Genomic DNA, 23,747 nt, shown 5'->3' with positions numbered 1-23,747 from the left:
TTCTGTGGTGGCATGCCTCATAACCTGGGCGTGGCTTCAGGGCGTAAAGCCTAAAACACATTTTTTTTCTTTTTTCTTTTTGAAATTTGAATTTGTTTATATTAGGCCGCTGCTTTTGAATTGTTTTGCAATAATGTGCCCTAACTTGCTGGTTTAATCCCGAGTTCTTAGCTCAAAAATAACTTGGCTCTTGGCCGAGGCTCATCAAAAGAATGGTCGCTGTTCTGGGTTCATTTTGTAAACCAGCATAAAAAAATACAAGAAAAGATTAATTTGGACATCACAAGACACGGCTAGTGCTTTTGGTTCAAGATAAAATTGCTGCATATTAATTTCCAAATTGAGTGAGAAAAAAGTCAAAACGTTGCGAGAAGAAACAAAAATATCGGCTACGTTCGCAATTGAGATGTGAAGACTGAGGAAACAGCAGAGCTCGTGGTCTTCACTAGTTCTAACTTGGATTTTCCTAGGTCTGTCCATCTTAGCGGCAGATTGGACACTGAATCCCGCCGAACGCACACCGTCTTCCTCAACTAGAAGAACACGTGTGTGTCAAGGAATCGGCAACTAAACATCAGCGACGAGAGGCTGTCTCTTCCCTCACTCCCCCAGCAGGAGGGAGATGAACCTGCCCCTACAAGACCACTGCGCCCTTCGTTGTAGGGGTCTGGGAAATGGTTTCTGCTAGGCCAGCGGTGAGCCTTGGAACGTTTTAAATCCTTTTAAAAATTCCGTGTTCAGCCATAACCCCCCCCCCCCCAAAAAAAAAAAGAAAATAAAGTGGGGAACAATACCCGCTCCGGCAAGGCTATGGCAGGTTTAAAGCCAATATAAAAGAAATTAACGGGGCTAGCTAGAAGCCAATATTTCTTTTAAAGAAAAGCCAATTTGCAGGGGAAAAAAACTAGTTTCCACGTTTCATATGCTCGGGCAGCAGGTATACATAGAGCGTAACAAGAGAATGAAATCAAGGATGTGATTGAAAGTAAATAAAGAAAAAACAGGTAGGAAAATGTCCTAATTGTGAAGTACAGTAGAAAAAATGTGGTTAACAGTGTGGAAAAAGAAAGAAAGAGCCGGATAGGGAGCACAGAAAAAAAAAACAAATACGGAAGGTACTTCAATTATAAAAGTTCGCCACAAATGTGCGTCTAGAAGTAGCTGTGTTAAAATGAAAGTCCAGTTGGAGTATTTCCGTTCACGAGAATACTTAACTGCAAGGCCCTGGTGGAACACCGCACGCATTATGTACTATATTTACAAAATACAAACGGAAGCACTGGGACCTTCTGCTTATTAACTTTACAGTGCACTTAACTTTCTGCGAGGTCGCCGGTGAGTCTGGGAACCTGCTCCTACCTTTGCGCACGGAGTAAGAACAAGACGAGTGTAAACGACGCTTCTTAGAGCGGCCAGATAACGTCCCAAGCTCTTGGCCTAGGTTAAGCTAGCGGTATCTCTCGCGGGAGAAGAAAGAAGACCAAGGAGCTACAAGGCTTTGTAGTCCGCCTTAGTTCTCATTGTGACATTATCTTGTAGCTAGCAGCGCTTGCCGCAACGAGCCGTTTCGCCTCCTATATAAATTCTTGCTCCGTGCCCTTGCATGGCGCACGGCATACAACAGACGGACGAAAAGGTTCGTGCTCCAACAGCTCAGGTGTTAAAAAAAGCATCGGAAAATATTTCAAGTAGAAGTGTTTGCTGAACAAATTTAGAGCTCCCACACTCCGACCGTCTTGCAACGTTGTGAGATTACCAATGATAGTTTTATTAAATAATAGAGACGAAAAACATGTCCAGTGGCAGTAGCTGCCAAGAACAGACGAGGATCTGTTTTCGCATATGAACATGGCGTCGAGAGAGGCGACTGCGTGAAGACAGCAGGACGTCAACATCAGTTATAAGGCACCATTTCGCGGAAAGCAAACTATTTTTTGTTTATTTCGTCTTGCTTCTGTGCATCGAGGCGTCCTCTTTAAATAAACAAAATAATTTTGTGCTTATTTGTTGTTTGAGTTTAGCAATACCAAAAGTTTACTATGCACATTAAAGCGAAAAGTTGGGAGAGTTTGTTGTTAACTAATGAACACACACTGCTAGCGAACGTGACACTGGACGGAGAAAAAAAAGGACGAGACACACGCGAGTGTGTTTCGTACGGGTGTCTTTACGAATGCATCACATTTATTTTTACGATTCAAACCATCGAGAGTAACGCTGCCCATCATAAAGAAGGGAAAGAAGGGGGGAGGGTGTCGAGCAGTTGTACAGTCCTTAGTTTTATTCTTTACAAGTACTTCTACACTCATGGTCTTTTTTCGGACCCCCTGCTCCGTAACCTTCTCGGTCAAGTGAAGAAAAAAAAAACATTTTCTTTCGGCTTTCCAGCGTTCTCTCTTCCACTATTCGCCTTTCTTGGCGCTGGTGCTGATTGTCGTCTTTATTTGTTGAGGACAACGAAGACATATTAAAGCTACAGCGCGCCGGAGATCGATAGGTCACGGTGCACTTAGGGCAGTGAATAACCTGTCTGCGCGCATGGTCACGGTGAATACAACAAAGCCTTCTTTTTTTTTTTTTTTTCAGTGAACGCCCCCCTTTCACATTCCGCCATCCCCCTCGCGGTGACGCCCCGACCAGACGACGCCTTTGTCGAAAGCCAGTGTAGTTGTGGACACAGGTGGCCTTCGATACGCGCCGAGAAAAATCACGCCTAGCCCGCGTGAACACCGCGTCGGAATTTATAGATCTGAGTCGCCCGTCGCGTAAACAAGAGGGAGAAAAATACGACCGACAAGAGTCATAATGCTGAGTACTGCGACGTCTGGGTATGCAAGCGAAGTCCCTGGATGGTGACCATATTTGCCAGCGCATTTGGGTTCGCCGATTGTGCAAGGGTCGAAGGTAATTCCCCGAACGCGAGGCACACCCAATGGCGCGGTCGAAGAGCGGCAGCATTTTGACGCGTTCCTACGCCGCGCACCACCGATAACGATCGTTGATGGCGGCACTTTCGCATAGTGGTCTCATCACGGGAAAGCGTGGGTTTCCACCGCGGGCATGTGGGGCGCTCGTTATTTTCTTTTTTTTTTTGTTTTTTTCCCTGGCTAAGAAATTTAAATATGGCCTGCCGTTCAATGACGCAGATTTAACTTTGATAACTTAACGAGCGCAGTTCTCGCTTCGGACGTTGCGACGCACTACGCAAGCGATCAATCACATATTGAGGTGGCTCGAAAAGCTTTTTTGTTTTCATTTTATACGTTGGTGTACAAGGTTCTCGCTTATAACGGTCTTCATGTTTGGCTATGCATGCGTCGAGTTTTTTAGAGGTTTTTCTTCAGGTTTCTGAGTCACCTTCTAAATTTTCTTGCACTGTCATCCAAGTCAACTTCGTGTTACGCAAAATCGCACGCAGGCAAACATTTCCCATTCCTTATTCGGCTTGAGCGAAAAATTGCTTCTTATTTATAAATATATTTTACAAGCCAAATTTTATGCGCTTACCGTGCATGGAGGGGACTTCGGGACCGACTAGGCTGAATGTAAATTAGATGAAAATATTCACTCGAAAGCGTATAGCACTCAGCTTTAAGTTGAGACTGGAACTAGAATGCGGTTCCCGGGAAACGGAAAACTCGTATTAGACCAAGTTATTATAAGCTTGCGTGTTTCAACCGTTTAACAGGTTAACAAGAGTTACGAATCGCTGTTACGCGCCTCACTTAATTGATACGTGCAGTCAATTCTTCGATTACTCGCGAAACGTCGCTCCGTGTGCAAAATAAAAATTAGGACACCATTATTTGTTTCCTTTTCATGGAACTTTACGAGAGGTTTAGCATCGACCCGAGCTATTTTGGCGTAATTTTACTTTCGAAACCAATCATCGACTATTTGGGGTACCACCCGCTGTGGACGATAGACAACAACGCCGGATTTTTCGACCCATGATGAATAAAATCCTTTCGCATTAAAAATCGCCTCGGAACTGTCGCATGACCTGCTACATAAGAAAATATTCGAAACTTCTGAAGCCCCTTACGATTTATTAGGAACGTACACAAAAATCAGGGATTGTTTCTAATCTAGAATGGCTCGCCTGGCAAGCGTCTGGTCTCTAATATCAAGGCTCTAAGCACCAAATGCCGAGAAAAAAGCCCTGTCTTCCGCCTTCACAGCTATTCCTGGTCTGCTTGATGCGCTTTTTCCAGTGCTGTGCATAATTGTTTCACGTGTCTTTCTTCTAAAGAACAAAATGAATGTCCCATCTGCTTTCAAGTTCCCGTCTGCTGATTTAATTTAGGACCTCAAGAAGAAAAAATCCAGAGCAAAATATGCGCTTCAGCTTTGATCTTTCAGCCCCTGACTTAGTGTTTCGACGGCGGTGCTCTCAAGGAAACACACCTCGGGGAGCCATTTTAAAAAGCGCAGCGGCGTTCCCATGCTGCAGCGCGTGGTTTCTTTTGTGCGCGAGGCACTTTCAGGCCGCCTCTAAAAATGTTTTTTTTTTTTTTTATGGCATATGGGGGTTACCGATGGGATGTTTGGCGTTACATCATCTATTAAGAGTGACTGCGAAGCTTGCCTCCACCATGCGGTGTAGCGAAACCGTATAATTTAGCTCCTTCTGTTTATGATAAGTCTGTAACCACGCTCTTAGAAACAATTACAATTCTTTTTTTAAGGGTGTGAGAGACTTGTGTCAGATATGACGAAGGAAGGGTATACTGCAGTATGGTGGGCCGTGTAGGAGCCTAAGCGGTTGTTACTCCGGAAGATGGTGGCCCCCCGCGTTGGTAATGTGCAAAATGAGGCCAAAAGACCGGGTGAAAATCCGGTGGAAGAGTGGCCAAGTTTCCCCAGGTGCACCTAGAGTCACTAGATAAGCTACAGAGTACCGTCACTGAGGCACGCAAGTGAGCAACGGCGGCCATTTTGGTGTTTATTTGTGTTGCCAGATTGCCGCATCTGCGGCCTCACCAGTAACTCTGACGAGGTCAATTGTAAGCAACAGTGCCGAAGACGCAGCAACACGGCATCTTCAGACACACTTCTGCAGCTGCAGTGCTGCGAAGCGCGTTATTTTTTATTCGCGTTCGGAACGACGTCAGTCGCGCGCAGCCGTATAGCAGGAAGGACAAGCTGAGACTAACTACCACTGCTGACCGACAGAAAATGCATGAACAACAAAAATGGCCGCACCCATGTACCGTTGTAGTGTAAACAAATTTCACGTGATGCGAAATGACCGATGATCGCGGTGGCAGCACGGAACAATGGGAGAAAAGAGGGCCGATACTCTGTACCCTTATCTCGTGACAATCGGTGCACCCACCGTGGAAAGGAAAGTTCATTCTATCTGCTTCGCGCGGTCTTTCCCGCTGAACCGCTCTCTTTGCGAGGAAGTCTGGAAGGCGACTTTTCGCCCCAAGTTTGGAGCGAACGCGCCTAAGCCAAGGGCTTCTGTCCGAGGATCGACAACAGAGCCGCAGGGATTAGAACACTCAACAGCCCTACTAATTCTCGTTACAGCCCCAGATATCCGCCCGCCACTATTCACTCTATTTTCTTCTTCCGCGTTGGGAATTCCACTGCGTGGGACACTACCTGTCCGGAGCGAGACCCACGAATGTAAGGGAGGACTCACAAGTAATTTAGCTGGGATCAAACCACGAATGCATTTGTACGGGATCTGAACGACTTTTCCCTCCGCACTAGCTACCCTTCAACACCCTCTTTCCCTCGGTTAGTATGGCCCCGAGTTGTGTTGAGAGCAGCGAGCGTGGCCGGCTAAGTTGGGGGGCTTTATTTCCTCCCGCTCCTGTTGTTTCCTTGCCCGCTGGAACTGCCTGCGTCTGCTTGTCCTCTCTAAGCCCAGCTCGTGTACGGGCCGTTATTTCATGCCCTCGTGCCCCTGACTCCCCAGAATGCTGGACGAAGCGCAAGGCGCGAAGTTCCTTTCCAAGAACGCCTGCGCTGTTCTGACAAGCACTAACGCAGCAGTTCTTTTTGCACTCAACTCCCTCCCCCCCCCCCCCCCCCCTTTTTTTTTTTTCCGGTTCTTCTATGGTTTAAACGAGCCGGGGCGAGCTAATTACACAACACTTCCAAACTCATTACTACGTCCTGGGATTGACTTTGGGCGTTGCTTGGCCATTGGCTTCTTTGTTCTCGCAGCGTTTTCAGGAGCGGCAGGATGCATCGTGCGAATGCTCCGAGAGAGTTCCTGCCACGTGGAACAGCTTTTCTTTCCGCAACGCTGCGCGCGGAAAGAGTGAGCGCTAAACCGGTTGCCTTTTCTGGACGGGCACCTCATTATAAACGCTAGGGCACACCTGCGCAGAACTTAATTCACTCAAGAAATTAAAAAGTCACAAATGCATCTTGGAATTGTAAACACTTTGAGCCAAGGCGTACGTAACAAATTATAATCTGTGGTTTTACGGTGTTCATTTACTGTTGGTTTACAATTTTAGGTGAGGCTTAAAGGTCGATCATTTTTGTGGTTATGTCTAAGTGCAACTCTTATGTGCTGAATGCTAGCTTAACTAGAGATTTGCTGCTGAGCACGAGGATGCGGGTTCGACTCGGGGCCGCGGCGCCCGCTTTTCTGATGGAGGCGAAAAGCAAAAAAAAACTCCCCCCACCTTCCCGAAGGGGATCGTGCGGAAATGCGAATGCATTGGGTGCACCGATGAGTGCGCTGCGGCAAGCAGTAACGGAGAGAGGCGTGCGCTCCACTGCATTTATATACATTTTCCGAGCGCAGCGAGCGGAGAGAGGGTACGCGGAGAGGAGAGAGAGACCCGCGCAACACGCCCGCCCCGCGCGCGAGCTCTCTCTCCCGCCGAGCTCCGCTGTGCGAGCGCCCTCACACGCCCGAGCGCGCTCCTCCTCTCAACTCACTCTCCGCTACTCCGCCCGAGCTCCGCGATGCGAGCGCCCTCACACGCCCGAGCGCGCTCCTCCTCTCCCCTTGCCCTCCGCTACTCCCGCCCGAGCTACCACCTGCTCCGGTTGCTAGGCGCGCCACAGCTGTTGCTAGGGGCGAGGAGGGGCGCGGAGAGATAACACCTGCGGGCGCACGCCGACGGAGCACGACAACCCCCGACTGTAGCGGCGCGGGTCCGCCGCGCCGAGACGACGACGACGACGACGAAGGCATAACTACGAGGCGCGCGCTCACGTGCGCTCGCGCTGGAGGAATGCAGGCGCACGCCGACGGAGCATGACAACCCCCGACTAAGAAATGCATTCGCATTTAAAATGCCCGTGTGTACGAGATTTCGGCGCACGTTCAAGATCCTCATGGGGTCAAAATTAATCCGGAGCCCTCCACTAGGGCGCACCTCATCGCCTGCGTTGCGTCGGCGCGTTAAACCCTACAACCAATCAAGCTAAAGTAGTGATATAGAATAAAACGCGTCAATAGCTATTACTAGCTGTCATATAACAGAAAGAAAGTGTTTATCAGGTCTCCCTAAACCGTGAGCATCACATCGTTTTTAAAGAGACATGTAAAATTAACCTGTCCACTTACAACGTTACGAATGGCGTTAAAATTGTTTCCTAAATAGTTATAATCGCCGATAACCTTCATAAACAAGAGAAACAAATACATGGAGCAGATTTGCTGAAGTTCATGACGTTCAGCGTACCTATTTTGATTGAATTTCGCTTTGCGCTGTACAATTTTTGTCGCATGCTTCATGAATTGAAAACCATTAAAAGCGCTTATTTCAATGCCCCAAAGAACAACTTTCTGCAGTACCCCCTCTTGGAATGTTTCTTTCTCGAAGGAAAAATGGCCTTATTCTCAGGCAGGTTTATGTGGCTTTCTATATTATCGACATTGCTCTTTTTTTTAAATAAATGAAACCGCTAGCTTGTAGAGTGCCGCAATTCGTTTTATCCGGCTCGCGAGGTTTCTTCTATTTTGGAGGAAAACGCAATAATCTATCTCGCGCTGGAGGTAGCGAGAACAAAAAAAAAAGAAGAAAAAGCAAGAGGGTAAAAGCCTGCTGGGGAGGAACGCCAACGCGTTCATATTTTTCGGCGACGGTAAGTAAGCATTTGCGTGTCTTTTTTTTTCTCGCGTCACTACTAGTTATTATTTCTCAGCTTCCCAGCTCAAATTTTCACACTTTGGACCCCTTGACGACTGATTAGAATGATTTAGTAATGTAACTGACTGGCCTAGTTGGTATTCCATTATGTACAGTTCAGCGCAAAAATAGACCGGGCCTAGAAAAGACTAGAATAAAACGGACTAGAAAAGTGCTCTTGGGTTGCGTATTTTCTAGTCCCTGTCAATTTTTGCGCTGAACTGTACACAATGATTATAATGAGTTCCACTTCCGTGTTCTTCGTACCTGTGATTATCTCGGTATCTTTTTCCCCTCTGTCTTTCGCTGTTTTTTTCCTCCAAATCCTTTTCTTTTTTTCTTTTTTTTAGCGATCCCTCTGAACAAGAGTAAGTCGTCAAACGTCGGTTTAAAGCCCGTGTATTCCGCTCCATTACATCGTACCGTCCAACTGCTTCCATTTTTACAGGAGGCGACAATAAGAGACACATTTATTGGCGAGCAGAGTTTGTTGACGGTGGCGGCCGCCCGGGCGACCAGCGACGCTTGAGCCTGCTGGACTGGGTAGCGCAGCGCCTCTTCGCGCTTCTCAGACGTGGTTAATATTGCACGGGGGTCTCAGTCGGGGAGCCCCTCATGCTGAAGAGTGTCGAGGGACTGGCAGGCAGCGCAGTCAGGTGAAAGGTATAGCGCTGGCTGAATTAGGTGTAATTTGGCGGGATTAGGCAATGTGTTGGTCTGTGAAAGACACCGTGCGCGTTATTGATATTTGGTAGTTGTGTGTGCCCCCGGGGGTAGACACGGCGACAGAGGCTGTAATGTGTTGTAATTTCCCTGTACATGGTCGTTTGGTCTTTAGCGGATCTGGCGCCGTGACAGGGGGAACCCCAGCTCGGTCGGTGAGATGGACAGGTAAAGCTGCCGGCAGCGCAAGTCCGCTTAAAGCCGGCAAAGCTGCTTGTCTTTCACCGCATGTCAGAGATCCAAAAACAGCGACACTTAATTTCCGTCCTATGTGGGCGAATTTGAGAGTGGTACTAAGGGCCGTATTCCGAGTCCCTCCTCCACTCCATTTGCTCCCTCCACTCGGCCGAGGGGAGGATTTCGCAATCCTTATACATGGGGAAATCGATTTGAAGGATCTCCTCCAGTGGAGGCTCGAGTGGAGGAAGGACTCAGAATACCAGAGTAAGTATTTGTCATACCAGGCCCTACTGCACCCGCTCATTTCCAAGGGGGAATCATAACCACTACAAATTTCAGGGCTTTACACATATATTTTACGTGTGTCTGTCTCCCAGAAACGTTAATGGTGAGCCTGTTCGCTGGTGGGTTACTGGCCCACGGGTAATTCGTGAGTTGGTGATTTGTGAGGGAAAGAAAAGTGTAGAGGGAGGAAAAATGGGTCTAAATAGTTAGGGAAAATATGGGAGGGACATAAAGAAGAGCGTTGAAAAGAGGGTAACGGGAAGTAGAACAAGGGAAGGGAAGGCCTGGAAGGGAAATGCGGAAGCGGAGGGCGTGCAGGCCGATTGGCGTTAGGGAATGTGAGTATGGGGGGGAAGGGGGGAAGAGAAGGAAAAGAGGGTGTATGCGAATTCGCAGAGGAGATGAGATGAGGTAAGGAAGAGGGGGAGAAGAGTATAGTGGAAAGGAATGAGGATGGACAGGGCAATAGAGAGAGGGTATAGAGAAGAGGGTGAAGGGAAGGAGGGGAGGATTGGAAATGAAGTGGTGAGGTGGAAGCGGACAAGTGAGGATAGATAAGCAAAAAATATGAGGGGGAGGGGGAGTCAAGGAGAGACAGGAGGAATAAATGGCTCTGGGGAAGGCAATCAGAGATGGGAGAGGATATAAGGGAAGATATTGATGGGATGAGGAAAGGCAAAAGGTAGAAAGGCGAGAGGGGAGGTTGGGAGGGAGTCAGGAATTGTCAAAGGGTGCAGGAAATATGCGAGGCGTAGAGGCGCGAAACGCGATTGGAAACGGAAAACGAGAGAGAAAGAAAAATGGGAAGGGGCGGTGGAGAAGGTAGGGGATCGAGGGTGTGAGATTAGAAAAGGGAAATTTAGCAGTAAGCTAGGGGTGGTGAAGGGAAGAGCGGAGAAAGACAACGGACTTGTTGATGTACTATGAGCATGCGAATTCTTCATTTCGTTAAAATAGGCATACAGGCCATGTACCCGCCCACCAAGGAACCTGCCGGAATATGCGTCACAGGGCTTCGCACTTAACATATTACAGGCCGGCGACACAGGCAGCCAGGTGTGTAACACTTACAGTGACGACCAAGTTGTTCCCCAAAAAGGCGGAAAAAATATTATGCGCCAGTCGACACATTAATCGCGGCTGCGCTGTCAAGGCGACACTGGGCTTATTAACAGTGAAGCTGTTTAGCGAATCGTAATTTTTTGTGCGCGCAGTTAAAAATATCAAGAAATTTCCGCGCGCGCACGTGAGCGCGGGACTCGCGGCGACCGCCCAGCAGTTAACAAAATCAAGAAAATGCCGAGCGCTCGCGTGTGCATGCATCGCGGTGAGCGCCCAGCGTCCCCTGCGCATGTTTGTCAAGCTAAGCATACCCGCTCAGGGAGATCGGCCAATATTGGCAAAAAAAAAAAAAATAAAACTCCATCGTTCGCCGTAATCGGGGCAACACTTGCTCGGAACGAGGTCACACGTCGTAGTGTACGCCCCTCCAAGTTGATGTCCAATGATTATCACTTCCAAAGAAATGAAAGCTCACACTTGTAGCAACTATGACGGAGTAAGGGCCGTTGCGGCAGCGAAGGAGCAGAAATGGGCTGCAATCGTGGACTTAAACTGTTGTGATGGTCGTGAGATTGCGTACAGCTTCGCTACCGTCAAGTCTTACACGTTACTGTGAGCTTCTTTCATTTTTCTCCAGACCGTCGCGCCCATGGACACTCACTGTCTCGGCATAACAAAGCGATTCTACCATGATCCCCCGTTTACGGCTTGGACGGGTTTGTGTCGTCACGTCGAATGGAATAGGAGAGATTGATTTATCTTCAAACAGACGGAGATGTTACATAACACAGAGAGGAAAAAATTCGCGGAAATATGAGCAGAGGGGTTTCGGTCTAAAAAAACATTTTTGACTGTTGCTGTGAAACAAAAGAAGAATGGTGGATGTATGTGTAACCACTACTCAAAATGGTAAAAGCGGCAGGTTTCGCGACCGTGTAGTGTAGCTACACATAGAAAAGAATGCACGGTAAAATTTTTATTATATATAGGTAGATTAGGTAAGAATGCGCAACGGAAAAACGAAGGTGATTGGGTGGCGGTGTCCACCACACACGCATGCACTCCAATGCGCCTGTCGCCACAGCGCCCGCTTCTAGTTTTTAGTTTAAAGGCCGAGTGAGCCTTCGCAAGGAAGACCAGTTGTGTTTAGTATAAGGTCTGGTTTTAGCACCCCGGGAACGATACCCGAGCGATAAGAGTTTTCGTACCTAAGTATGGCCGATTGATTATTGTGCTGGATAATAACTAGCACATTTTTTTAAAATCAGAAATACATCATGCGTGTCCGAAAATCGAGCACGCTGCCGTGTGCGTAGCAATCACCCCCTTAGCCTCCACTGAGAACAACGAAAGGAAATGATCGAGTTGTGGTGAAATGCGCATCGAGGCGATTTTTTTTTTAGCTGCAAGTAGGCATACAACACATTATTTGGTGCAATGACGCAGTATCACTGCAATGGGGCAAGAAAAGCCTGGGGGAAACCGCTAGCTATTGCAGCTCACGGCTAGAAGTTCGGCGGAATTCCAGTGATTTTTGACGGCCTCTGGAAGGCCATAGCAACAGCTTCCTTGCAATGGTGTCGGCATCCGAGGCCCGCCAGAACGCCTCGCCCAATGTTTGACAAAAGCCGACGACAGGCGACTGAACGCAGAGGAGGTGTCGAGGGTTCACAAAATAAAGGGGGAAATGCAGGTCCTCTTAAAATGTAAGGCTCCTAAAATAACTTATTAAAATGCTGCTTCTAGCGTCACACAGCGGCTCAACACGGCCTTTTCTTTTCTTTCCTTCATGGTTGCAACGATGCTCAGCCGTATTACCGTGGAAGAAGCGCTGAGCATCAAAGCGTGTACAAACAAACCAGCTCACTACAGCTTAGTGTATACCCCTCTTCTTTCTCCCCTTGCCATTGCTGCAAAGTTTCCGATTGCAACGTTTGAACGGCGAGCCGGAAAAACCTAGGTATTAATCCGCTTTCCTCGTTAGTACTCCTTCTTTTCGGTGAACAGCTCCGTTATAGCAAATATCCACAAATTCACTTACAAAGATACCTGTAAAAGTGCAAAGGATTGTCCGGACGGTTTGGTGAACAACGTAAAAGCATCTACATACATAAAAAGCTACCCTTATTTTTTCTATTTTACTTATAAACCACTTACAGGAGCGCACCCTGGCTGCGTCGAAATGCCTTCGTGGCATTTGGATTCTCTGGGACGCCGACCGGGACAATCAATACCTTAACTTCTAACAATGGAGGTGAACCAGTTGCAAACGACAGCCAGTTTGTTCGCGTGAAAACATGCTTCCGCTCTCGAAATAAATTGAAGGGCGCACACCAAACTGCGAAGGAATGTAGGTCGAAGGCACCAGGGCTGAATTCCCGCTTTCACTTCGCTCGTCCCCCTTTGATTTACGCGCTTCGATTCCTTCGGTCAATAGGCGGAAAGCAACGCACTGCAACTTTTTTAAGGGGACCATAAAGACAAAATGCGACCTCGTTCAGTTTGAAAGAACTAGCCTTCGGTAACTCACTCGGTGCCATTCCAGTCATGAAAGACGTTTTTTGACACCAACAAAAGAATAAATGTCGAAAAACGTTTAAATTTCGCGCTACAGTGGCGTATGATTGGCAGGAGGGACCGTCGTAGTATGCGTTAGCACTAAAATATACGCTTGTTAACACTAAATATACGCTTGTTGACTGCACGTTATCATTCAAGAGATACGATTGAATGGAACTAGGAACACATCTACAATCGCCCAGTCATTTTTCTTGGCGCTGGATTAACTCGGCGGCCGCGAATCACACAAATAGGATTACGTGACGTCATAGAGAAATCACTTACAAATGATTGATTGATTGATTGATTGATTGTGGGGTTTAACGCGCCGACGCAACGCAGGCGATGAGGCGCGCCGTAGTGGAGGGCTCCGGATTAATTTTGACCACCTGGGGATCTTTATCGTGCGCCGAAATCTCGTACACACGTGCGTTTTTGCTTTTCGCCTCCATCAGAAAAGCGGCCGCCGCGGCCGGGAATCGAACCCGCGACCTCGTGCTCAGCAGCGCAACGCCTTAGCCACTGAGCCACCGCGGCGGGTCACTTACAAATGGCTGGGAAGACTTCAGTGCTTTGCATGTTTTCTTGATGTGGTTATATGTATCTTGATTACTGCTTTGAAGCTTTCGCTTAAGTCAGTATCATTGTTATCGGGACAGAACAGCCTTTTAATGGACCGAGCCTGTATTTTGTCTTCATGGCCTCTTTAAGTGCGCAAGCATAGGGGGGGGGGGGGGGGGGTCAGCGACAAAAAAAATCTGTGCTCGCACTCTGAAGCCTCGCGCAGTGCGACATAGCCACAGAATATCCCGCACTTGCAGACGCGTTTTGCGCAACGCTTTGTAGAGCGGCTAACCCACATGAGATCTGCAAGGTGTATGAAACACGCTGTGGTTTCTGCAAAGCACAAATTCACCGTGTTGGACTAACCTCGCATATCTACAAGAGATCTGAGCGCTTCGAAGCCCTGCGCTGAGTCGCATACACACTAGAGTTGAGCATACCTGCACAGGTATACCGGCCAGCGCTTTGTAAGCATGAATTTGCGCTGCGCCTGATGCACACACGAAAAAAAAAAACACACGAACCAAAGTCCATTTGTGCCTGCTTAATGACGCAAATGAACCAGAGGAGGTTTCCTTGCGCACCTCGAACCAAGCTACACCAAATCGTGCCATAACACATTGAAGTGAAGCTTTAGTGTCCTGACCAAGCAATTTTTTCAACCTCCTTGGTCCTGACCGATGCCGTTGTGCGCCAACACCCCCTGCAGGAAAGCCGACTTTCTCCGGCGATGATGATGAATGATCGCGGGGAAAGTGAAAGAAAAAAAACCCTTCTAGTGGCCGGAGTCAAACCTGAATCGCTAGCGTTGTGAAGCCGGTGTCAATCCGGTTAGAGCGCCATTTCGACGTGGTCGAAGCGAACACCAAGCAGTAATGTGCCGATTCGCGCAGAACACTTCAAATCCAAACGTTAGGCCTACGGAGTGCACACCCGAAAGTCGCTGTGGGTGGTGCGCTCACCTCCAGAGTAGCAAATACTCGCAGTGTGGGATTGGCGAACCAAGGCGTCCATCACGAGAAAGCTTCGCGTTCAACCATCGTCGTCGTTAGACGGAGGGGCGCATGATTTCTTTTATTTGAATTGCCGTAGAACATTTCGCACAGCAGCGCCTTAGAGCGCTTAACCGTGCCGCGCTGAAAGTGCAAACCCCTCGTACTTGCATTCGCGAAAGGATTGCTTCGTGAGGTAAAAGCGCCGTGAATTTGCCTGGCTGCTTAATAGCTGAGCCCGGCTTGCCATGCCGGTAACACATGCGAAGGAACCAAACCTGTGTCTCGAGCCGCGTTCCTTTGTTGGTGGGAAAACAACGAGCAGCGCTTCTTTGTTCCCCCTTCGCTGTGCTGCGAGGGCCTCTCGTGCTAAGTGGTGTGGGAAGACCTTTGGAGCATCTGCAGTCTTCCCACTGCCCGGCTTTCTCCACTGGCTAGACGCACTTGGAAGAAGATACTTCGAGTGTTTCCTGCAGCCACTTGATGTAAGGGGGCCTAAGTTTGAACCGGAAGCACTCTTGCTCGTCGTGCTTGTCTGAACCGAGACTGAAGCTGCTCTCAGAAAACGAGGTTTTTAGGGCGAGAAAGAATGTGTGGAAGGGAAAAGAAGCCGCGAGGTATTGTTAAGCTAAGCAACAATCTACGTCTTTTATCTGACTCGTTTGAACAAGGCCCAGAGTTGAATAAATAAGAATGATTTTTTTTTTCTCTAAAACATAATAAATAAGGGGGTCACTCTCCGTGTAAAGTTACGTACATGGGATGCCGCTCTTTTTTTGCGCAATCCAAAAGTCGCAAAAAAAAAAAAATGTCCACGCAGTCCTCGAAAACTCAAAGTTGAATGTGTTTAGTAAAACAATCACGTGGTGCGAAAGGGTCTACGTGGGTTGGTATTTTCTGTTTTCAAACAGCGACTCCAAAAATTTTGCATACACCAGTAACTACAGTTGCTCAATGCGAAACCTTACAATAGGTCTAGAAAAAAATGCGGCCTTCTAAGTTTTTAAGAATACAGGCCGGTGCTTGAGATGTTCTTCGTACACTTGAAGACAATTGCAGTCTGGGTTTGTTCGTACAACTCTTCGGTGCATAACGGGACCCGATAACAGCAACACGACTGAAATCGTTGATGGCGTGCCGATTCTAATGCAGCGTCCAATGAGCGAGAACCGACGATGCCTATCGTGCGTCCGAGAATGCCGCAAAGCGCCTTCGGCTCCAAGAGTTCAAGGGCGCGAACACCAGGGGCGGTATTCTCTCATGTTTTTAGGCCGTTTTGTGTCCGCTTCAAAATTGTCCGTTTTGATCAAGCACTGATTGGCTAAAAGCGAACACCCGGATGTGACGCCATGCCAGCATGGTGGAGCTATGAGCCGCGGCTTCTCGGAGCAGACGATTGGGAGCAGACAATTTTCGTCGCCTTGTTGTTGGTTCGCTGGTGGAAGTATAAACACATAACAGATAGTTTGAAATAGCTAGGTTTAGTCATTTAAAATGTGTTTACAAGTACAGTTGCGCAAAAGTTTACCCAAAGCCCGGCTACAACTGGAAGAACGTCACAATAAAACGGAACCCAAACGGACGTTTTTAAAACGGACAAACACAAGAATACCGTCCCAGGGGCCAAAAAAGACTTTCTCAGTCGTCTTTCGGCTCGAGCTGCAACTTGTTTGACAGATTTGTCGTTCGATAACCACGTGACCACAGTCACTGAAGTCCGACACACATTCGCCGGTGAGGGAGAACTGGGCAGCTCGAGCGTCGAAGATCAGCTTCGGCTGATCCACCCGGCTGAGGCGGCTGGACGCCCCAACGGGGTCCTGGACTGAGGAAACCGACCACTTTTTGGCTCCTTTCCTTTAATAAAGTTTACTCTCTCTCTCTCTCTCTCTCTCTCTCTCTCTCTCTCTCTCTCTCTCTCTCTCTCTCTCTCTCTCTCTCTCTCTCTCTCTCTCTCTCTCTCTCTCTCTCTCTCTCTCTCTCTCGCTCGCTCGCTCGGGAACACCCCAACGCATGCAGCTTTGCCGGACCAGCACCTTCACAAAGGGAAATGGCGGGCGATTTCTTCGTTTATAACACAATACGTAAGACCACGGACCCGTAGCCAGAAATTTACTTTCAGAGGGGGGGGGGGGTACGGGTTGGTTAGCCAAAGGGAGGAGTTTTGTCGAAAGAAGCACTAAGTCTGGCTTACGCGCTACCGAGTATCTAAATAGCTAATTGGTGCCTAAATAGCTAGTACCTAAATAGCTACTATCTAAATAGCGATTATCTAAATAGCTAGTAGCACGCGCACACGCACACGCACACACAAAAGAAAAAGAAAATATAGAATGCTAGAACAGCTCTAATCCTCATGCTTGGACACGGCACTTTTTTGTTTCTCACCCATGACGTGTTCGGCCATCAAAGCTGGGAATCGACCCCATGGCCTCGGCCACAGCGGAGCAATTTAGCACTTCAACCCTCACAGTACGAAGGCATGCGAGCGCAAGTTTGTCTTTCCTTCAGAGTAACCACTCAGAGACAATTATGGGGAAGTTTCGCCGCGCTCGAAGGCCTCATTTTCCCTCGGAGGCGTCTTTTCCCCGTGTCGTGCAGGAAATGCAGCGAACGGGGACACGCACCAGCACGGCAGTGACGCACGCGCAATAACGCCTGGAAGCATGCTCCTCCTGTAAGTGCGCCCAGTGGAGCTTGCGAGACAGTGACTGAGCAGCGAGCGAGCATCGCGACAGCCTCGGAAGCGGTAACCCGGTTATGCGGTGCAGTGAGCCCCTGCCAAGCCCAGTCAGCTCTTCCGCTCGGCCACGGCCAGTCAAGTCGCTCCTCGGTGTCTGAGAAGTGCACTCGCTAAGTTATGCGGGCGCGAACAACGCGCTTCATGAACTTGCTTCTTCTCGACGCACTTTTAGATACTGTACCCGGGCTAATTGTCCCACCCCTAAAGTTTCCTGTCTCCGGCTCGGCACTCTTGCAAGAAAAAGGGAGGAACTTAGTTAATTACTAAGTTTCTTTTTTTCTTTCCTCCACCATCTCCCATTCTCCTCAAAATAAACGTTCATTCTTCCTCCTCCGCTTTGCAACGAGGAACGTGTAAGATGTAGGCGAACCCCAGTGTTAAAACGTTTGGTCCACCGAACAGCTTGCACCATCACAGAGTAAAGCATCCACACTGCATCGTCTATAGTCGTTCACTTGCGAATTTGCTCGCCCGAGAGACTCATTACACTTAATTCGTCTGACAACCTTACGGTTTTTAGTGAAATACATGGTTTTTGATTTTGTAACGCAACTGGTGCTAGATGGAGTAACAAAACAAATCACGTGGGCACGTAAGCTTTCTCTGATGTTGTGAGAATGCGTGGGCACCACAAGTTGTTCACATATTTTGTCGAGTTACGGGGCTGAGTTTCCTGCGCTGAGTTGAGTGTTGCCGAAGATGTCGTAAAACACGCTAGACGATAAATAGGCCATAATTTGTCCACTTATGGAGGTTTCATTTCCTACATTTACATATGCATTTTTTTCTCGTAGACAACGGCACCCTCGTACTCATGGGGGATGTCGTAGTTGCCGTTCGAGTATCTGAATAGCATTGTGGCTCCATCCTGCTCGTCGTTACCCGTCTGTGGGGACGGAGTCTGTGCTTCCTGGTGGATGACCACCGACATTGCCTTACTGTCTATCATGCACGTAAACCGTGCCGTGCATGATAGGTGGTGTGTTCTGAAACACCAAGAGGTGCATGTGCGCATGAAAGGAGTAACTGTATCGATGCGTGAAGCGAGCCTCAGGCAAGAGGCAGGAACCTCTGTGGTTGATGTATTTGGTGCACGAGCGTCTTGGTTGAAGTTTCCCGATGCGATACGCCTGTTCTACGAACGAGGGGCGAGGACATACCACTTCAGGCGAAAGATGCAGCATCGGTTTGTGATAAGTTCAGACCGACATAAACCCACACCTGTTTGCTAACTCGGCCGTGCACACCATCTCTGCGTCGGCACCAAACCGATCGCCGAGCTCAACGGGCTGTGGCTGGAATCCAGGCTTGGTGCATATGTCCACGGGGACGGACGTTCTGTCGGATCGCTACGAAGCGCACACCGGAGTTTACCCTGCAGCCCCTCTTGTCGTCCGGTCGCAACCACGTTTCTGCTCGACACAGTGTGGGCTTTGTTGACATTCACGTCCGTCGCAGCCGTTCCTTCTCGGCTGCCCACTAGACGATGTGGACGTTTCCTTCAGGTCTTTTGGCTACTTGAGGGGTGACAGTGTGTGTAGGGGCCCTTGAGCAGCCGCTCACACTTCAACTCGTTCACACTGCCTCGTTGCAGGCTACTTGGATTGCGCAGATTGTTTCGGTGTGACCGCTACCTTGACACCTTCCGCCGCCGCATTGCGATCTAGCCGCTCCTTGAGGGGTAACTCCCGCAGACGCCACATTTCGGCTGGCCAGTTGACGGTGTTGTCTTAATGAGCATTGATCACGTTTCCGCCGTTTCGGGATTGGTGTACCTACAGCTTGCGCCGTCTCAACGTAAACGTGAATAAAAATTAGCAGTGGCTTAGCTCGCCTATGCCAGGATATACGTAGCGTGAGCCAAGGGTCAGCTGGTTATTCTTAGGTTTTCTGGTTGCCTAGGATTCACTGATTATCATGCTTACTGCTGCTAAAACGATTTCCAATCCAATCCAATCCAATCCCATTCAATCCAGTCGCGGCGGCGGCAGCTCCGGCGCGCCAGCTGGGCGCCGTGAGACGTCACTGCTCCTCCCGCATGCGCAGCACTGCTCTAGAGGAGCCACGCGAAACTGCTCAACCTCGGCCAGTGCAGCTCACGCTACAATAAAATAATTACTGAACGCAAAAATTAATGAATGAATCTAGAGAAAATGAAGCCTGTCGTAGTTCTACTGGTTTGTAAGGTCGGCGGGTACCACCGTCGGCAGCCACATGACGCGTCGCAGCAAATGGAGACGTCGGGCTGACATGTACCCACGTTCGCCGCCAATGGATACTAGCGATCGCTCCACATTTCGCCACCCAGTCGTGCACCCGCCGCTCCTCGCCCACTGGATATGAACTTCTTGCGGCTGCTCGCATCGTCAGTGGCCAATCTCCGTGAATAGGAATCTGATAACTGTGTGTTGGTATGTTGACGTTGCACGCAAATGGACAGAGGTGAATTGGGTGTGAGATTCTCACGGCAGCTGACATCGCCATTGGCCAATCACCTCGGTTGAGTATGTTAGCTGTATGCGTGGGCCGGTTGAATAAAGTCGCAGCCAAGGGGTGGAGCGAAAGGAAAGTAATTTATTGAATGGAAGGAAAACACGCAGACGTCGGCCTAATCGTATATTCTGACCTGCTACTCTGTGTGAGGAGGGGGGGGGGGAGAGCATAGACAGAGAGTGACAGGTGGGGTGATTGACATCATACAGTTTCATACCATTATATACTAGGGGGAAATCTGGCGCAGCAATCGCGGGCCGTTTTGGGCGGCACCATTGCAGTGAGCGACGTTCCTCGCCTACTTGGCTTAGCTAGCCATATGGCTTCTTTTTTGCCTCGAAGACAAAATCAACAAAAAGGGTAACATTTTTTTCTTGTTCAATATGCATGAAGCTTCTAAATTATCATTGACATATAAATCTTTCTAAAGCTTCAATTTTATAATAACAAAACAAATTTGAATAATCTTTTGCAGTAATACTGTTGCTTTTTTGCAGCCAGAGCCAACTTTTAAGCCTTCTCTTGAGCCATGCCAAAGGCAAGTGGAACGTGCCTGCCCGGTACGTAAAGAACGCTCACTGTAGCGCGGCTACCCTAGAGGGGCGCCAGATTTCCGTCTAGTATATATTAGTAGGAAACTCTATGGCTGCGGGGAAGCGCTTTGAGATGATCATTCTACCTCGCCTAGAAAGGATCATCCGAGACCTTGGAGCTATTGCCGAGCAACATACCGGATTTCATCAACTCCACTGCACTGCCGACAGCATCACTGATGTTGTATCCGCACTGGAAGAGGCCCAACACATAGACGAAGTGGCATTTCTGGTTTGGGGGGATATTGAGTCTGCCTTTAATCGACTGCCACACCTAAGCATTGAGGCTGTGCTGGATCGCATTCTTGTCATTGGGAGATCGCGGAACTACATCCGGGCTTTCTTGTCGGGTCGCCAGCTCAAAGTTCGGATGGGCAACGTCCTCAGCAGAGTCCAAGAGGTGTCAGTGCCGGAGCACCCCAAGGTGCTTAGTCCGCTGCTCTTCAACCTCGAGCTTTCGGGCCTGCCTGACAGCGCGAACACAGCGTATGAATTTCCGTTTATGCTGACTGTGTTGCACTGTGGACCCGTGGACCAAAGCGTCAGAGCAGCCAAATCAGAAAATCTCTGCAAAAAGCGCTGGATGCGATTTCGGAGTATATCACGGTAATCGGACTGCGGCTTTCCACTACCAAGCAGTATTATATTCCATCCCAACCCCAGAGCACGGTATGGAATTTCCCCTTTGGATATATACGGCTCACAGCTCTAGTGGAAGACCCAGATCAGATATCTCGGACTTACTATTGACCATCGCCTGACCTGGGGCCCAGCAATCAAACAGCTACTCGGCCAGTCTAGTTATGTCCTGAAAGCCATCCGTCAACTCCTGGCCAAGGCGCGTGTTTTCTCACACACTTGGGCGCTTCACTTGGCTGCGGGCATCATCAAGAAGTGCGAGCAGAACCTCATCAGTTGGAAAGCAGCCATCCTCTCGGATTCGAAGGCTGCCCCCCTGAGCGTCGACCGGGCCCACCTCAGCTATCTCGGTGTAAAAAGTCTTGCCAGCAAACTTCACAGCCTCAGCGCCAAAGGCCTTAGCATACATCTGCAATGGCTACCTGCTCACGTAGGCATCAAGGGAAATGAAGAGACTAATCGCCTGGCAAAAGAAGCGCATCATCCATCCACTTCGATGAGTGAGGTAATCAGGCCCTTGGACGTCGCGCGGTACCTGTTTCGAAGGGACCTCCAAGTCATGCACCCTGACTCCCGAGTTACATACGGCAAGCCACCGCACGCGCTTCCTTTGAAGGGACTGACCCGAGCTGAGCGTGCTCTTCTTCGTCGGCGAATCGGCTGTCACCGCTGCGAGGAAAGAAGTCACAGGCTTGGCATCGCTAGTTCACCCACCTGCCCACACTGTCCTGCAATAGAGACACTGGCGCATTGTGCGAGTGTCCACAACATTCGCAGGCTCTATCAGCGCTGAGAGCATCGTATGCGAAACTGGGACTGCCTTCATGTACCTCATCAAACCTGTTGTTCCGGTAATGTCACACATCAAATCGCGAAAAAACGTTCCGTGCTCTGCTGGACTTTTTAAAGGACACGGTACTCTCGGACCGGCTATGATGCCGCCAGTGCTGCCCATGCTGCGCGGCTTCTTAACCGTCTTCTTATTCTCCCTTTCTATCTTTTTTCTGTCCAGCCTCTTTTCTGTCTATCCTTCTCCTGGACTCAGCCTTGATTGAGGTGCCCTCAACTCCTAGAGGCAGTTATCGTCTGAGTCGACTTTCTTTTCTTTTTCAATAAAGAAGCTCTCTCTATGACTGACATAGAGGTGGTAGTATAAGCCAAGGGGTAAGTGGCAAATCGACCATGAGCCTCTCACGGCTGCTGTTATCCTCAACGTACAATTAACACGAGGGGGTATGCTGTTAGGCTTTTCGTAAGCCCTAACGTTAGTTATCGTTAAAATTGAATCTAAGGACGTGCCACGCAATTCCACCCTCATTGTACGTAACGTGACGGGTACAGTATGACGACGTGAAACCTCGAATCTTGACGTTTGGGCTAACGTTGGACCATCGCATACCCAATGGGAACGTCAGGCCACCACATACCCTCATACGAAGCCACACGAGGCGCCGTAGCCAATGTGAATTTGGACTTATCTGTCCACACTCAATCAATGAGAATTTTGATGACAGATTCTGGTAAGATTTATCTGGGTAAGCCGATTTCTATTTTTTGTTCAGATGATCCAAGTAATACGGAACTTAAGCTCGAGCATTAAAACACAAAACTTGGAGAATACCCCATACTCACTTATGTGTATTTGCAATGATACCTTTATGCAAGCATGCGCTACACTTGCACCTACCACAGACTAAAAATAAATTTTCAAGTACTCTGTTAGCGGGGTTCCAGCAACCGACTGCTGTCCCCAGTCAATAAACACTATTTTTGATCTGAGGCCCGATCTTATTCATGAATCACTGCTAAAAAACGTTGTTGTTGCTGTTCCTTTGATTGTGGCTCATTCCCACTTGGGAGATGGGCCACGATCGGAAACTTTTTTGGGGCTACTGTGCCCGATTTAGAAAATTAAGATTTGGAGACAAAAAGTAATTAGAACATTCGCACAAAAATTATAGAAATTTTTTGAAGAAAAGTGAGTAATACGCGAGAATTTGGAAGTAAAGGTTCTTCTTTTGTATGTGTACAGCATGAAACAAAGCTCGGCTCGCGCGCCGCGGACTATTTCGCGGACGTCATCTTTCTCAGGAGGCTGGCGCTCGGGCGGTCATGTCCCGCTCGACCCCGCTTCCACGGCAAACATATTGCTACGTAGCAGGCGACCAGTCGATAGTTACAAGCTTACCAGCGGAAACATTACTATACAAATTAAACCCCAGAGAGGAAGAGAATTGGGTCAGTTAGATATTATTTATTGGGGCAATAAATTTGGGTCACGCAAAAAGGGATATATATAATTGCATTCAAGGTTTTCTTTCTGCTTCAGGTCGCTTAAATAGCTGAAGGGTTCTAATTATTGGTCAATTGGGGTCTTAATCATAAAGAACTTTCATTTACGGCATTTGTCTTCCCAGAGATAAACTAGTATTTTGAGGAGCTCATGAATTACAGTACTAAGGTGTATAGCCCTGCGCAATCCCTCCGTGTGGGTACGTGCCACAAAACTTTGAGGGCATTATCATCATCATCACCACCATGCACGAGAGAGCTAGCGCGCGCGACTACTCGTTGGCACGTCCCCTTCTTCGCCAGCTAGCCAGTGGAACACGCAGGCAGCCGAGCGCCGTGTTCTTTGCCGTGTCAGCTGATCAGCACCGCGGTCGCCCAGGAGCATCCCCTTCAGCTGCGGCTAACCCGTAGCCCCGCTGCCGAGCCCCCACGGCCGGAAGAACACCCACTCGGTGCCGTTTATAGCGCAGACCTCGCAGTCGTTTTTGGCCTCTCCTCCTCGGGCAAGATGGCG

At 48.8% G+C, this 23,747-nt stretch overlaps 1 protein-coding gene and 1 long non-coding RNA gene across 2 annotated transcripts in view; one reads left to right on the top strand and one right to left on the bottom strand.

Moving 5' to 3' along the window:
- The window catches only part of LOC144174092 (uncharacterized), a 200,040-nt gene extending 195,625 nt beyond the window's left edge, over positions 1–4,415 (top strand). The window contains exons 3-4 of the long non-coding RNA XR_013323427.1: positions 616–695; positions 2,587–4,415. This is a non-coding gene — a long non-coding RNA (uncharacterized LOC144174092). The remainder of the gene's footprint in view (positions 1–615; positions 696–2,586) is intronic.
- The window catches only part of LOC144174089 (uncharacterized), a 187,755-nt gene that overhangs the window by 112,003 nt on the left and 52,005 nt on the right, over positions 1–23,747 (bottom strand). The window lies entirely within an intron of this gene.

The sequence above is a fragment of the Haemaphysalis longicornis genome, unplaced genomic scaffold (assembly GCF_048455015.1).
Source record: "Haemaphysalis longicornis isolate Haplotype H1 unplaced genomic scaffold, Haemaphysalis longicornis Haplotype H1 scaffold_3, whole genome shotgun sequence".
Lineage (NCBI taxonomy): Eukaryota > Metazoa > Arthropoda > Arachnida > Ixodida > Ixodidae > Haemaphysalis > Haemaphysalis longicornis.
The sequence above is the reverse complement of the archived record's forward strand: the minus strand, read 5'-3'. Positions and strand labels throughout refer to the sequence as shown.